Consider the following 17904-nt stretch of genomic DNA (forward strand, 5'->3'; position numbering starts at 1 on the left):
GAGACATTTTACATATTGGATGACCATTGAATTAAACTTTCATGATGTGCAGAATACTGCTTGGAATACAGTCCTCATAGTCCAGGTAGATTCTGCTGCTTTGGATGAATACATTATTACAGAGATAAAGTCACGCAAAGCAGTGCTTGAAAAGTTGTCGTCGTGAATAACTGCCAGAACATGGCAAACCACTGAACTGTTGCCTGTGTTATGTCCTCGTGTGCTGATATTAATTTTTGCTGACAGTCCCTTCCCAAAACCCCTTTATCACCCCCGCTCTCCTGGACATATTTGTGTAGCATGTCAAAGGAAGGTCTCTCTCCCTCAATCACCGGGACGCAAAACTTCCAGATGCAGACACACAAGTTTTCAGGTGTCACGAAAAGCGTGTCGCTTCAGTCAGCTGCCCCATTCAGTAGGACGATAAGGGGAAAGTTGAACATGAGAGAAAAGGGGAAATAATAACACGGCGTCACTCGACTTGAGTGAGTGACTGACTCAAGTTGTTATTGAACTATGCAAAGCTGACAAATAAAAAAAGGAGATGAAAACGCAGTATGTCAGTTCTTCAATTTCACGCAAGAATGCCTTGCATCATTGCAGTGTATCCCTATAATAAGGAGCCTTTGCGTTCTGAATAGTGATTACCTCTCCTCCCTCAATGTGCCACACAGCTGCTCATCTAGCTACTCCAAGGAGTCTTCACACACAGCGGCGCCTCACACCTGACCTTAATCCAGTCACATGAGGACACCTTGGTGTTTGTTTGCCTATGCGTCTGCATGTTTGCTTATGTGCTAAAGCGTCTGTTAAGCTGAAACGTGACTTTGCGCACGGGTCACTCGCGACATATTAAAGAGGGAGCCACGGAAGCAGGTGTCTCTCCGTTTCACCTTTGTCTTTGTCTGTGCCTTCCCTATCAACTGGGACACCTGTCACACGAACAGTCCTCTTGGGTGCTGCTGCTCTAGGGTGAGGAAAAGAGAAGAAAAAGGAGAAACAAAGTGGTGCAAGAGGAATTAGGCCGACAAGGACACCTGTCAAGCTGGCAGGCAGGTTGCCCAACATGGTCTTGCAACTGTGAATGTGATCGATATTGGGCTGACGTTGTAGACAGATATACACACACAAGCACAAACACAAGCGCACACATAACCCAAGCCGCAACTATCTCTACTCCCTGATTACCCTAACTCACTTATTTATGTGTCCACTTATGCCAGCAAGAAAAATGTCCTGCATCAGCACTGTGCTGCTGGGCCGTGTTTGCCATTAAGCTTTTGATTGCATTATGGGACATAAGCATGATTGATGCAAGAGGAGAAAATGGTGATGCTGCAGAGAAAGGACAGTGCTCCTCCACAGATAAGTCAATCCATTTGCAGATTGATCATTTAGATCATTGCATACATGGCTTGTTCAAGGAAAGTCTGTTGATAATTGTTGTCAGACATTTTTCTACAGTATTAACTATATTAATACACAGAACAAAAAGGTACATACACCCCAATACTGAGGGCTGAAGCCTCATATTTAAAGATGTCAGCTTTATAATTTAACTAACTAACTGCACAAGTTGAAGGAAAACCACATTGCTGCTTTGAATTTGTATGAAATAGCAGTTGAAGTTGAAAGAAGGGAAAGGAGTGAAAAATCCGAAACTGAAAACAGGTTTAGATGTGATTTATATTGAGGAAGAGAGTTGAAGTACACAGAGAGAAACTGATATGCATTGTGCATAATGTAAATCCCTATTTGCTGATTAGAAGTTGATAAAGCGGCCTGAACCACAAAACAAATACATGCAATGCCAACTATGGAGGTGATTGAACTGAAAGACAACATCTGCAACACAACATCTGGTAACAACAGATGAACAGAGATAATGTGAATTGCTGCAGTTCTTCTTAAATGCCACTTATTTCCAGCACAATATTGTGTCACTGCACTCTTTCAGAGGAACAGAACACATGGGTGACGCACTGGTCAAAATTACACCCAAAGAAGTGAAACCCCACAGGAGACCCACCCCCACACATCAGTACCAGTGACCAGCACCTACTCTTTGACTCATAACTCACTGCAAGCTGAGTTTCAAGCTGGAACCCCCTTTCAGAACAGTCGCCAAGCTGCAAGCCGGTCGCCTCCTGTACAAAGAACTGTAGTTTCATTTGTGGTTATTTTAGTAGATGAGTGTGCCCTAATATGTTTGTTAGACTGATTTGTGATGGCCTACAAAAAAAGCATGTCCAAATGCAACTAATACGTTATAGCAGTGGATTATTTTCAGGGTTTGTAAGGTTAGAGTAAAAAAAAACATTTATTTAGAACAGCAAAACTGTTCACTGAAAGTTGAACTTAACATGATGCAATGGTGCCTTGGGATAGCATTATAAGAAATAATCTGCTGTAATAATGCGTCCGAATAAAGACCTTGTAGAATCATTATTTCATAGCCTGATCAACTGCGTAAGGAGTAATTTACTTTCATAATATGGCGTTTGCCCTTTACATTAGGCCTGGATGTTGAGTCAGGGCAATACTCTGCTTTGTTACTGCCTGCAGATGATGACCATGACTGATGACTTGGTTGTGCTGTTCTTGCCATGTGCATTTCTGTTTCTTCGACCTAACATGAGGATTACTCCCATATCACTTCTCATTAAATCAGATATATGCCTGATGCTCCGTTGTTCTTTCTTTCTCATGATAGCTCTGTCACATTCACTTATCGTTGCCATTTAATTCACTCCAGAGCCCCAGCTCTCAAACGTAGATCCCAGCTTTACTCTTGCAGCTACAGGTAAACAATAGCCACACTGTCTTTGTGTTCGGAGAGATTCGGTCGCATCTGCAGTTGACTTCACAACGCCATGCTTCAACTTACTTTTCTGCCTTCCACCCCGCCACCCCCTTCTTTCTCTCTCTCTCTCTCTTCCTTCCCTTGTCTTTTCTTTCTCAATCTCCAGTTGGAGAGAGATGACAAGCTGATGTTCTGGAGCCAGCCTGACACGCTCTAGCAGACGGACTTCGGTGTAATGAGTGACAACTGCATGCCAGTCAGTCCCAGCAAATCAACAGTGAAAACAGAGAGAGCTGATCCGCAGGCCTAATGGAAACCACTGGTCCTGTAAGTGCCCGTCTAATGGGCCGGACACACAAACACACACACTCTCACAGAACGCTGTAAGTCAGAAGGAATCAAATCCAAGAAGAACATTGTCCTTTCTTGCTAAAATAACTCTCATGTTGTGTAATTCTGTTGCCTTCTGTCACCACTACCACTTAACGTGAGACTTAGAGTGAAAATTATGGACTTTTGAAATAGCAGATTATGCCTGGCTGTGTCAAGGGAACTTGTGTGCCCATTAATAAATCATGGTCAGACAATAAGAGAAAGACAGCATGTCAGTTACCATATTTTTTTTCTCCATCGTGCGAAAATGTGAAAATCTCTTTGCTGCAGGGTAGGGCAACTCCACACTTCTTTTCACTTCCGTTCTATTCTCAACCTCCTGTGTTTTCCTGATGGGCCGACTGATGAAACCGTTCCTCGGTCTCCCTAGGCAAAGCTACTGGCAGACAAAGGTCATTAGTAACCGTCTGGACATTCTCCCTCAAATAGCACCCAGTATAGGAAAACCACCTGATATTAAGCCATGCGCCTATCATATTGTATTTCCTGCCAGCTGATGATGGCTGGCACCTCTGTTGACAAGTATAGACTCCATGTCCCCCAAGCTCCGGTCCTGACAAGATCCTGAAAATCCTGGACACCTTGTCTCCGACACCCCTTCAGTCATCCCTCAGAGGCTGACTGGGGGATGGATGGAGAGCGGCAGGGATCCAGCGAAGGGAAGGGCCCGCTCAGCGAAAGGCTCTTAGCAGCTCCTTGTCTGTGCACTTGGATACACACAGGACTGGCAAAAAGTGAATAACAGGGAGCTCTGTGAGAAGTTATCGGTCAGAAAAAAAAAACCCTGGAAGGTCACAGCACTGAGATAAGGGAAATCCCTTCCTCCTGGCTGTCACTTTTTATATGGGATCAGGTCATCTTTTTGGATATCGCATAGTTATATTTAACCTCTGTCAGATATTCAGCTTGGGCTAAGTCATTTGAGACACATGCATCATTCAGTCCACTTTTTCTGCTCTGTTCTCTTGAACACCAAAACAGTCCTCGTTGATTACTGGGATCATTTGATGCTAGGTGTCGAGGCCTATAAAGTGCCATTTAATAAATAATGATCTATGATGGTGGTGGTTCACAAGTACATTTAACCTGTTGAGTAATGCTGCCATTTTCTCACTTGTCTGCGTGCTAAAAGGTAAAGGTTCCCATTTGCCCTAAATGAGTAGTGCAGATGAGTCGCTCAGTAGTTGGATTGTGGTCTGTGACAGGCTTTTGCCTGAGCTAAATGGAAACTATCTGTAGGGGGAAACCACTGATCTTCTACTTATCTCCACTGACGCCTCTCCCTAAATGTAAAGGGGCAGGAATCCTATCAGAGAGAGGCATGTGGTGTAACAGTGTGCGATCTGTGTGCCCACCAGCCCTACTTGAGTGTCTACTCCAATTATGATGCTCACTTTAACTCGCTAGCTGCAGTGAGCTTTCCTACGTGGGTTTTCCCTTGTTTGATGCCAAAAGGTAACAAGGCTCAATTACAGGCCTCATTCAGAAGGACACGTTTGGACGTAAACACAATTGCCTCAAAGAAAGAAAGGTGAAAAGGACGAATAAGGGCGAAACAAATGTTGGATGTTTTTGTGGCGGAACTAAGTAAATGTACCCTTTTCTAGATCCACGAGTCAGCATGAGTCATATGGAAGATTAACTGGCGCATGATTCAGAAAAAGAAACTATGCCCTTTGCACCTGTGCAGGTAGCCAAGGCCGCTCCAGCTGTTTGATTCTAGCTCCTTTTATGGGCACGTAGCCAGCATTTGCATTTATTTATGCCGTAGCTCACTCACCCTAGAGGCCCCGTGATACCTTGCCAGTATCATCTCATCTGCTGCCTCCCGACTTAGTGCAAACTTACATTCTCACCTTCAACTCATGTCTAGGTATGGGGGCCTCCTTAGACACGAGTTGAATTATGCATGATCACCTCACATACCCAGACACATACACACTAGATTTGAAATGGATTATGTTGTAACTTCTAACCAGCACAGTCTCACGTCAGTTCATGTCCCCATGCACTACATTTAATCTATTGATTTCGCGTACCTGAACACGAATTATCCCCTTTTTTTTTCATCACACACAGTGTGAAATGGAAATGCATTCCTTTGGATGAATGTAGTTCTACATTTATTAACAGATGGGTAGATTGGAGTGGATGGCAGGTGTAAAAAGGTCACAACAATTCACATCAGAGTCCCAGACTGGATCCAGAGTTTGGTTACAGTTGGAGAAAGATTGTACAATTACGATCGTACGATTATACATAAAGAAAGAAAGATAACCCTAACCCTAACCCTCCACCTAACCCTAAGACAACATTTTTATCTTTTAATAGATACCACAACATATCACTAACCTTAAAGTCATGTGGATGCCTAACCATAAAAATGTGTAATGCTAAACTATACATTTTTATGTAACTTCTGTCCATGTACATGTAATCAATGGTTTACATTTTGTCTGCCTGGACATGGAATTGATGTGAGACCAGATTGCATGTAACACATCAGTGTAATGTGATATTTGAATAAAGAGTAGCTGCTTCGGTAGGAACTAAAAGTGCTTCACAACATACTGTGGTAGTTGTAGCTCTCATTCAGTGCACTAGAGGAATATAATGGAAAACTCCCAAACTCCTCATGGCCTGAGGAATACAGGTCACATACACACACTGTCTGGTAAATGCGTTAGTTTAATGTTTGTAGTAAATGTAGTGTTCTGTAGTCAAATAGATACATTTTTTAAATGTAAAGTATAAACTGAATGAAATATTATCTAAAATGAAAATCATGAAACATTTTGGAATCAAGAGTAGGCCTTGTAAAGTACAACCACTGTCGTTCTGTCGAAAATAATAAAATTCACTTATTTAAATCTCAATTACATTCAGCAATTATAGATATTTTATGTATGATGGTGTAATTTATACCTGTTGTGGAGTGTTTTTCTAATCATTTGAGCAGCTCATGCAGTTCATGCTGTTCAATTTGCAAGTAATATCTGATCTATGTGTAATTTATATCTAAATATTAATAGGCGTCCAGAATAGGCAATACACAAATTGGTTTTCCTTGGCACTGAAAAAACAAAAACAGGTATTATTCATATGAAGACAGAGGAAAAAATGAGCATGTTACCTTTCACCTCAGTTTTCCTTCCAGCTCCTCTTCATTAATGTGAGATGAGTGTTGCGTATAAAACAACATAGCCTCAAACTGTTGGCCCGGCTCCATTGTAAATGTGCAACTTGGCTGGCAACATCAAGTAAACAGCAAAATGACTGGAGGTATAAAGGAACGGTAAATCCCCGTTAATAGGCTGTAGAAGAATGTAAACAGGGTTAATGTCAAGGTTGCAGAGACTGATATAAAAATGTGCTTCGCCACAGATTATACTGATTATCTGATGAAAAACACAATTACTAGTGTCATCCACTGAAAAGGTCAAATAAACTCGATAAACGCTGGTAACTCTTCTGTCACTTGCAATCTAATAGAGTACATTCCTCATTTGACATATGATGTTGTTTTTTTATATAGAATATAGAAATGTTAAAACATATTCCACAAAGTAATTACCTATTAAAAAGCACCTCATTATTATTCATATGCTAACTGCAGCATATTACAACCATTGCGTACTGGAGAAATGAAATTTAACAGGCTCAGTCGGAATCAGCTGTCCATATGATACAATGTAGCTAAACATAGTTTACACTAAACAGAACCATGACTGAAGTGTAAACAGGACATTTCCTGCCTGGTGCAGACTTTAACTTTGGTTTCTGTCACAGAACCTGCCGTGTAAACAGAACCCAGCTTCACAATGTGTGAAAGAACACTGGCGTGTACAGGAAGCTCAGGTCTCTCACCTCTGTCTTTTCTCAGCCTCATCGTCTGTGTGTGTATGTGTGTGCATACATGTGCACGAACCAGAGAGACACACTTTGTTTCCCTCATATGCCTCCGAAACCATCCCATCCCTTAATCCACATTCCTACCAGGCAAGACCTCACTTTTATGAAACTGCATCAAGAGACTTACCATGCCTACAGGGCCTCCTTGTTCTCTTTAATTGCTTTCACTGCCATTACGCCAACGAGCTCTTATTGCTCTTGCACAGGACGTAGGCTGTCATCATCACAAGCAAGGCATTAACTGAAAATAAAAAAATAAAAAAGGGCCATACTTTCTTCTCTGCAGGCCCATCTCTCAGGACGTCTCACCAACAGATGTCCAGGGATTACCCCATCCCGGTGGAAAGACACGGGATCTGTTTTTGTTTGTGAATTTGCTTTACTCACTCGAAAATGTCAAGTATTTTTAGACAAGACTGTGCCGAGATGCTGAATGAGTGGGCTGCACAGAACATGCATCAACACACTGGAAATCTTCCGTTCTGACAGCAGGTGATGCTTCTGCAGTGTGCTGCGCTCCTCACTCCTGTGTATATTCTGTGAATGGAAGTGCGCCATTTCAAGTTAATAAGACTTGCACAGGCTGGACTTGACATTACACAGGCTGCTTCATATAAAGAATTGCTGCAGTTGTCAATCATAATACCCTTAATATAAGGATATGTTTTTGAATTTTTACGTTAGAACAAGTACAACCAGCTCACAATTTTGTTAGTGTAATTTGGCTGGTCCAGGCATGCAGTAAATATAATTCACACCATCACCACAGATATAAAGTTAACACAAGCAGTTAACTAACTAACTAGGGGGCAACATTAGCTACTGTATTGCTTTCTGGTACATTGCTTAATAGCATGAGAAGTCTTAACAAATGCTGATGTTGCACAGGCACAGATGTCTTAAATCGCCACTTAAATCTCAATAGCACATAACTAGTGTTGTAAAAACATTGTAGGCGACAGGGTCATGATGGGCTCCAGCTGGTAGCACACCACGGACACTGACAGTGCATGTTCTAACATCACTGGCCGTTCGAACAAACCTCACTCAAATACTGCCAATGGACATGTACTGTACCACCCCAAAGGACCCCATTTTATGATGGAAGTGTTTTATAGGCTCACTGTCCCATTAGCAGCAGTATGCATGGCAGCAGCCTGTTTGCTACTGGTAGAGAAATTACACATACAGTAACAGTAGGCATTTTGCATGTGCATTTTTAAATCTAGATTCATTATTTCCTATCTACAGTGATGCTATATATAAGAGTATTGCATCCTATAAGAAATATGATACACCATTGTACACACTATACCACATAAACTGTAGGCTATATAGGGGGGGTTACGGTTGCCTGTGGTGTTTTTGTGTAGGTCATGGTGTGCTTAATTATTTACACAGAGGAATTTCAATGAGAGCTGCTTCTGCCTCTGCCCTTCTCTCCCTATCTATCTTAAAAGCTCTTCTGCCTGTCAGTTATTCTATTCCCACAATGACTCCCTGCCATCTGGCTATCTGATGTATTGATACAGATTAGCGCTGGAGAGAGACATATTAAATCGTAAGAGAAAATTTAGTTAACCCTCTCTCGCATGAGAATCCATTTCCATCAAGTTCCTTTGCAAACTATTTATGTTCTCTGCCTCCCTCACACCTATTAACCTTTTGTTTCACTCAATTGAATTTGCAAATGATTCTCTTGTGAAGGCAAACCTGGAGATAAATTCTTCACTGGACTGAGGTAATTGTCTATCGATGGAGATGTAGCCGTTTGAAGTGCTAGCTCATGTGAGGCTTTGAAAGAGGTTCTATGAGTGTGTGTGATAATAAATGCTGCACACACGCACACACACACACACACACACACACACAATCACTCATACTCTAAGGACTGCTGCTTCAGTAGAAAGGAAGAGAGAGGGGCAGGCCGGCAGAGAGGTGACAGCATCCAAGCCAAGGTGACCCTCTTAAATCTATCAGCTGCTCTTAAGTGTGGACATGGCTGGGAAATACGATGGGCTCCAGAGGCGACAGCATGCCCAATAACAGTGGTTTCATCCTGGCATGAGAACATGGTCACCCAGCTTTTAGATGAAATATTTTGTGATCAGTACTTGGAAACTACATACTGTAACTGAGTGAGGATAACAGACTATGTTATCAGACTTGGTATATTATTTTTTATATTATTGTACTGAGTTACAGTGGCACTACAATAATGCAACCTCCTGTGGCCAGTCACACGCTTAGCTGAGCCTACAGTAACTAAGACAAAGAGCAGTTGATCTGTTAAACCTTTATTCTTTTTTTTCTTTTTTCTTTTTTTAAAACCTTTATTCTACTGATTCTACTGATTAAACAAATAATAACATGATATTGATCTGATCATCTTACTCCTGCTAAAGCGAATGAACATAATTTGACATAAGAATTGTCAAACTTTGCTTTAATTAAAACCATAATTTGTGTGAAAAGAACATGTTTTTATGATGAAAAAGTTTGAACACATTTAATCCTTAAAGCAGAAGTAAGCGATCCGGTCATTTTGGCTAATGCTGCGCTCCAGGCAGGCTTTTGAAACCGTAAGTTACGGCTTCAAGTCACGACTTACAACTTTGTACCGTTCCAGGCAACCTGTAACTCGTGTTTTTCCGACAGAAAAACACGAGTTATAGATTGCCTTGAACGCACCATAACTTTTTGTCAGCCGATGGAGTTAGCAGCCCCCGCCCTCGTCATGGATCTATTGGTCCTCGTCCCTACGTCACCACATTCACGCGCATCCCTTGGCTGCACACACAGAGAGGACCGCCCCTTTATGCCGTTCTCTCTCCTCATTGGATAAAACTTGTAGAAAAGTTTTCTCCTCGGCTCAGAGCAGAGCAGAGTGACTGACAGACCCGTGTTTCGGTCCAAACACTCCATGTAAGTGATTCCCGTCGGAAGATATAACTATTTAAGACTTATATTAACACAAAAATATCGCTTACTTCTGCTTTAATGGTTCATTCTGTAATTGCTTATGTCTCAATGATCAAGATTTTTTTTTTGTAGTTTTAAATAGTTAGCATATTTTGACATGATAAGATGATATTTCACTTGAGAAAATCCTATGGCGTTGGAATTGAGTTGTATAAATACATTTAAAAAAAACACTTACAAATGAGCTTTCTTCTTGAGAACTACCAAAAGCAAGTCATCCACTGTGTCTGAATCTTTGTAAGTGAATATGAGGATTAGTGCTCTGATATTAATGTGCAGCCAGGGCCTCCAAGCTCCTCTCTTAACACAGTCATAAAGACATATATTTACCTTCCTTAGATGTAATTAAAGTGCTCGTCCACTGGGACTGTGAGACAAGGCTGCTTGCTCTGATATGCAGCTAATTGAGACCACCTTCTCGTACTTGAAAAGGTCACAGGGTGCCCCTCCCCCCCCTTTGCTCCTACAGTGCAGCCACAGCCACAGAGGATTCTTCCGGTATCGGTAGTACCGTGTTGACAGATGGATGAGAATATATTCAATGAACCATAACACCTCTGGGTCAGTTTCACCGACGTGGTTGTCCTTGGGTTGTTGTTTAGGGAGGACTTCCATAAATGGTGGCACTTTTTCTTTTGTCTGAGCTTATCCCCCTTTTCTTCACTTTGGAGCCAGCTCCTCTCTCTTTGCCTCTCCCTCTCTCTTACCCCCCACCGGCAATAGTGCTGGCTCTTTCCTCCATTTGCTTTGAGCAGACTAATTACAATAACTGCACCTGCGGGATCCATTTTTTGGTTTGACACATTGGGTAATAGAGAGCAACGATTAACTGCTGTGATTCATTGTTCACTTCACTGCAGTCATGTGACATGGTTGGAGTTTGCTCTCTCTACCCACTGTGTGCTGGTAGACAAACGACGTAACATGAACAAGACCAATCCTCCCCAAGACCCAAGCAGCCACCAGAGATACACGTTTTAGAAGAATAAACACAAAAACCGAGACTTCAGGGTGGACCCAGGCCAACATAAACAAAAATGAATCTAACTCAGGAGGAGAACTAACCTGCAAGGAAACAAATATGACTTAACAACAAAGGCTAACCTCCCTCTCTGACCAAACACGTGAGAAAACATGTAAACTAAAATGGCAGTCCACCCCCCACAAAGGAAAGATTCGAAAGCTTGGTGTGGCTGGTTGGATGATGAGGAGTGCGGTCATCTGCCTCTCTGCCCCCTTCCTGGCGCCATCATGGATCTTTTATAGCAGCAGCCCCAGTTATGACCACCAATGATGTCACACCAATAAGCGAGGAGGGGAGGGGTCTGGTCATCAAGCTGCACTCAGACACGTGACACACAAAGACGACATACACACACCGGCGCAATCAAAACAAAACGACAGTAGTTGAACAGCAGGCATCGTTAATATACAATAGTAAGCTTTGTAGTTAATTTTAAAGTTATTTTTCCTCAAAGCTGTTTTGATAAAATCAAAGAATGCAGATTTACCTTCTGTTTCTGATTAATATGTAAATTTAATATCATGAATTGACAGTTTATAAACCTTAAATGTTATATAAAGTCTGTCCCTAATGACATTGGCCAATGGGCACAGTAATGTGTTCTGTAATTGTATTTACTAAGTAAACAACACTCGAGCTGAGAAATTAGCCTGAGGAGTGCATAAACAAAATGTGTCCCTAAGCTTGTTAGCCCACCTCCTATCGCAAACTAATTACAACAAAGTTGGATTTTTTTTTTCTTCTTCTTCTTCTTCTTCTTCTTCTTCTTCTTCTTCTTCTTCTTCTTCTTCTTCTTCTTCTTCTTCTTCTTCTTCTTCTTCTTCTTCTTCACAAAACAGTGGCAGTGTGTCCCTGGAAATACAAACACAATAGGCCCTGCTGGTGAGTGACACCTGCCAGTAGACAAGGCATCTCTCTGCATTTCCATTAAAGCTGATTCTTCAGGGCAGTGGACTCCCCTTCCTTTGTCCTTTAAAAAAAAAATCAATGTGGCTTCATTGTGTGTTGTGCGTTGAACACACACAATAGTAGAAGGGTATAACATCGCTAGGTGGAGAGGCTTGTGAAGAAATCTGGACACAATCAATACATTTTAAGTAATAATACTAACAACAATGTCTTTAATTAAATGTGGAAGAGACCACTGTTTTCCCTGTCATGTTTCCTTTTACTGCTCCAGCAATGGCAAAGGGATTTGATTTGGCTGTCCTAAGATCATCTAGAGTTCCCATTATACTGCATCTGCTGAACTAGACGTCAAGAAAAGTCTTGGCAAGAGGAAAAGACACCCCCCTTGAAGATGAAAACAATGATTGTAATCACCTCTTGAATGAAGAATGAATGAAGAATGGTACTTTATGCTGCAGAGAACTGAAGAGGTATGCTCCTAGAGTTTAATTGACCTTGTGGCCCTGAGACATCAAATAATCACAGTCAAAACCTGATGTTGAAGTCAAATCAGCCTTATTCTTAGTCTGAGGAGAGGAATACTGAATGTGTATGTGGGTAAGAACCCAATACGTTATACAGAAAACATTTACAGCAATACTTTTGATTTATTTTTCTGCACCAGAGTGGTCTAATCGATGTTGTGTTCAGCCCCTGGAACCTATGTGAATCTTTTTTTTTCTCCTCTCTGTAATGTTTCAAAGTTAGTGCTGACATGACATTTGTCTCATACCGCATACTAATGGTTTGAAGCCAGAGTTTGAATTAATGGGGTTAGTCACTCACCCAGAGTACAGTGTTGGGCAGTTGAGCTACCTGCTTTCCATCCACAAGACTTAAATTCTCCAGTGCCCAAGGACATCAGATGCCCTGTTAAAAATCTCCATCTGTCCAGTCCCATCTGTGTAGAAACATGGATTTGCTGTCTGCTTCTTCACAGGTGAACTTGACCAGTGATCAAGGTGAGCTTCCACCTGCTACTAGTATGTATTACAATTGGGTTGAATAGAAGAAAAAAGAAAAAATCAAAGTGTTTTTCCAGAATGAAAATGAATTTATTGACTTCCTGATACTGTATTGTTTCAAGGGTGAACAGACAGGATCAATACACAGTAACTGTATTTTTTGGAGGAGCTACAGTTGAGATTTTTTCAAGGACATTTTGTTTTTTATTTATTTATTGTAGCAGGATACTTTCGATTGTTGAAATTGTGGTTCTGTTGCATTTTTCATTGTGAAATAGAATTCACTCGACCATTACGGGGTCATTACTAATCTGTACTAGGCATGTCCTGACAAAACAAAGTGCTACAGGGCTTCTTTTTCCCCCTAATGTCAGCAAGATGCCAACGCAGAGACAGTTCATCACATATTCCTCCTAAAGTCATCCTTCCACCGAAGCGTTATGACCTTTTTTAATTCAGCTGACTAATCCTGCCATGCTGCTATACTGTTCAATTTTTCCCCCATTCAGAACAGCTGAAACAAGATGAGGATGTGCAGGATTAAAACCACCTGGTCTTTAACTTAGTGCATCAATACATTATTGAAAACATCCCAAAAACAGCATGGTCTTACTCTTAAGTTCCTGCCTCATGTGCCATTAAACCGTCATGCTAAGCTGCTAACCATTCAAACTTGTCTTGTTCATCCATGTTCGATGGCGATCAGCTGAAGGGCTTGTAGAGGCAATCTTGGCATCTCTGTGCTTGTCTAAATGTCTTTTATTGCCCAAAGTGCTTTGGATCCTGAGATCAAAGACGAAGATGCATTTATGTCCATGTGAATTACTTTAGAAATTCCAAGCAAAAAAAAAAACCCATCCCTGTTTGCTCTCTACTCAGTTTTTTAGCTTTTAAGCTTTCAAGTGTGGATAGATCTCTGTTCCTTTGTTGTCAGTTCTATTCTACTCAGCACACTCTGAGCTGTAATTGTGCCTGTTAGACAGAGAAAGTCTTAAGAAGTTCAACAAAGTTGCTGTCATGATATAAAAAATGAGTGACTCGTTTACAGTACATGTACTGTGGATTAAAGAAGAGGCTGGAACATGACTTGCAGAGTTTTCACCCACAGCAATAATCTTACCAATCTTATGAACTACAAGAGCTAACAAAAACCGTCCCTGAGGGAGAATGGCTTGAAATCTGTTATCCAGATTTTCACATTGTGCTGTAGTAGGTAGAGTTGCATGAGAGGGAAGATGTAGACTTCAGTCAAAGGTCATCCACATTGTTTCTGTATCAAAGACTTTTACAAACTTGGCTATTTTGTTAGTATTATCAGTAAAAGCAGGCCACTCTTAATTCCACTCTCGGATATGTAAAGAAACCTCTGAGAGTGAAAAATAACAAGCCAGAAAATGGGATGGAAAGTGAGCCGATTTATAATTCATGATAAACCCACCTGGTGGTAAGAAACATATAGGCCTTTTTAGACATGGTCCTGTAGATGCTCAGATGGCTTCACCTCCAATAGATCATCAGAAAAACCATTTGACTTATTTGACACACTCACACAACATTTTATTTAACGTAAATGTCAAAGATGTTGATATTTTGGTGCAAATTTAAAGTATTTACTATACCCATTGTCCTTGGACATCACTTGTTTATACGAAAACCTGTCTTATATAATTTTTAGTTCGTGATTGGGATCAACATAGAGCTTCAAAGATGTTTGTAGGTCCGCACTCGAACAATCACACAACCAGGTTTACCTCTTACTCCTGAAAGTAGAGTCTGTTTGTCAGGAAGTGAAGTTTTAAGCCCCGCAGAGGACCAGACTGGAGCCTCGTGGCAGCTCCGCAAAAGGGAGCTTTATTTTTAGCTGTTCAACAACAGGAAGGAGAAAAGGAGGCCAATTCTACCTGGCAAGATATGTAGGAATGATGACATCGGCTCAGTGGAGTGTAAACTGAGCATGGGGAGGTTGGTACAGTTTGATAGGTTGAACACTGTTGGGGGAGAGAGGGGGTGAGAAGTGAGGTAAAGAGAGAAAATAGACAGTGGAGCTGTGACAGAGGTTTCACAGCATAGGACTCAGGTCAGAAAGTTTCTCTGCTGATCAGCCCCAGCAGTAGGATTCCCATAATCCTCTGGATAAAGAAAGAATGGAGAATTCAATCAGCACAGTTATCGTTCATGCATATACTGCCTCATAACCCCAGTCAAAGTCATATTTGAGAGAAGCTATTTATATCTTTAAATATCAAACACAATTGTATCATTACAAAGTGGGAACAAAAACAAGAGTAAACAGGACGAGTTCTTAGCTTCCAAGATAATATCAGCATATTTCAAGTTTGCTATCATCCTTGAATTTATAATCAGAGTACGACCTTTTACTGGCTGGCACTCACATAATATTATTTGAATGCTTGCATATCAAAGTAACATCAGCATATTAATGTACAAGAAAAAAACAACAACAGTACAGTTTTGGTATAATCATGCATCTTAATTCCAGAGGTGCCCTACACCATCAGAGTGTAGGACAAAATAGTGCTGTGACTACATTTTTCGTACCACTTATTATTGGTTTCAGTGTATTGAGAAGCCAGCTCACTTTGTGTTGCAATGATATTTGACACTGGCATTAGCAGTAATGTAGTGATTTGATTTCTTTAATACTTTGAGAACCAGCAATTTTTCTTATTGTGTAGTTATTTGCTAATTATGAATGAAATGTTTTCCCCATATCAATATAGTAAATATCCATTTTTAAATATTTTTTTATTATTAATTCTGTTCCCATTGGTATACAGCAGTTGCTCACCTTTGACCTGTCTTCCTCATAAGGCCTTTCTTTGTACATACTGTACTGTGCTGACAGCTCTCAGTATAGGCATGTGACCCGCATACTGAAATCTCGAACTTGGCTCAGCGTGCGATTGGTGGTACTGCATGTCGGAGATACTGCTGTTCTCAGTGAGTGCCGCTTTTCAGTGATTCGTTCAGGTACCAGAAACCAGCGAATTCAATGCTTGTCTCATGACAGACTGCAGATGCTGCGCCTGCAGTGCTTGGCGAGGAGCGCTTTTGTAGCTTTGTTGTTAGTTTTGTTGTTGTTTTCAGAACGGGTGTATAAGTGTATGAGAAGACACAAACTGCCAGCTACTTTGCCAGTATTCACCTGCATGGAAAACACAGTATATGCCCTCAGCAAACTGTTTACACTTTGTCATTTGAGATATCACATTGTGCATTACAACAGAAAGCATGAATTGCTTCCTGGCTTTGGGTTGTTGGAGGTCTGTCAGAGTGAGAATGGGAAAAATTCAGTTTGACATTCAGCTGCCCACAACGAGTTGTTTAAAACACAGTGCACTCTGCATGCTCCCAATCCTAAATGATCAGAGAAGACAAGCATCATCTTAACCTACATTTCAGCTTGTTGTGTTCCCTCTGTATCACCTGTAGGCTGCACAAAACCCTGCCAGACCCACCTCCACCCACCCACCAGCTTGAAGTACTGCCAACATTTTAAATGCAAATAACATATCAGGACAAACTATACAGCAGCCTTTTTAGGAGGCATTTTTGTAGATAGAGATTAGTGAATAATTTAATGGCAAATCCAATCTGCAAGTCACAAGGGTGGCAATGCCTGCGTGTTAACTTGGCTTACAAGGTAGTGCTGCAGGGAAAGGCCTTCTCTTCTTTTCATTACAGAGTGCAGATTGGGAAATGGATCAGGCTCTGCATTCATTAGTGTGCACACAGCGGTGTGATTACGGCACACAGACCTCCAATTCCTCACCTGTCGGGATTTTCTCACAGGGAAGTATTTTTCAAGGGGGGGGGGGGGTGAACGTTTCCCCTCATAAACACCTTTGATTTCAGCTTTCTCCAAGTATGACAACCATTAGCAGTTAAATGGCATTAGGTGCAATTAAAAGAAATGGCGGGGAGGTAATCACTAGGTGCCCAGAGCTATCACCTCCACTGATGTGTCTGAAATATGCATAAGGAGGAGAAGGCAGTGGCACAGGACCGGGTTCAGCCTCTAATTAAGAGAGAATGCCCCCAGTAACTCAGATGTCATGGAAACAGCTTGATGGTAAAAACTCAGGGGATGAAAGGTCAAGCTAGAAACCCAACAAATCAAGATACTGTATGTGCACGTGTTCTCAGACTATTACAAAACTCCCTGGAGCAGGCTTTTCAGACTTCACAATTATAGTATTAAATGATCTTTGCTTGTGCTCTTTCAAAAATGTAAGAAGGCTTTTCATCTCTTTTGGAGATCTCTTTAATAATAGCCTTATAAATCAGAGCACACAGTAAACTAATTAACAAACATCTGATATCCCAAAATCCATCCCCACTTGTGTATTTTTCTTGTTTCAGAAATGTAATCAATAAATAATGCTGGCAGCATCTGAGAGTGTGACTGAAATGTAAATGAGATTTGGTTTTTAACTCCCATGTTCCGCTGTTGGTTGCAGGTCTTCCAGGGAGTTATTTTTGAGCTAAATTTAGGTCACGACTCGCAAGGTGTTATTTTTAACATCAGCCCCTTTAGCCAGTGTCTGAGCCACAATAACTTCAAGCAGGCTTGATTTGCATTTTTTAAAAGGGACAGCATGGAGATTTGGTTATATCAAGAACACGGAGAGTGGAAGTGATGAGTGGTGTTGTGTCTGGCTCCGGTCAGATCCATTGTGATGTGGGAATGAGACAGGTCACGCATGAAAACACAGCCTCCCTTCTCAGCATATTGAAATGAAAGTGGCTGACTTGGATGCTTGCATGACACTGTGAGTCACACAGACGGGCTTTAATTAGTTTCTAGGTTCCGTGTTACAATCCTCAGTGTCTATATTTGGATGTTGAAAGGCTTA

At 41.2% G+C, this 17904-nt stretch overlaps 1 protein-coding gene across 1 annotated transcript in view; it reads left to right on the forward strand.

Moving 5' to 3' along the window:
• Positions 1-2972: 2972 nt before the first annotated feature.
• The window catches only part of clmpb (CXADR like membrane protein b), a 100765-nt gene continuing 85833 nt past the window's right edge, over positions 2973-17904 (forward strand). The window contains exon 1 of the mRNA XM_085795154.1: positions 2973-3130. The gene's annotated coding sequence lies outside the window, so the exon portion shown is untranslated. The remainder of the gene's footprint in view (positions 3131-17904) is intronic.

This window comes from Trachurus japonicus, chromosome 13 (assembly GCF_045865225.1).
Source record: "Trachurus japonicus isolate A0001 chromosome 13, Traja_1.0".
Classification (NCBI taxonomy): Eukaryota; Metazoa; Chordata; class Actinopteri; order Carangiformes; family Carangidae; genus Trachurus; species Trachurus japonicus.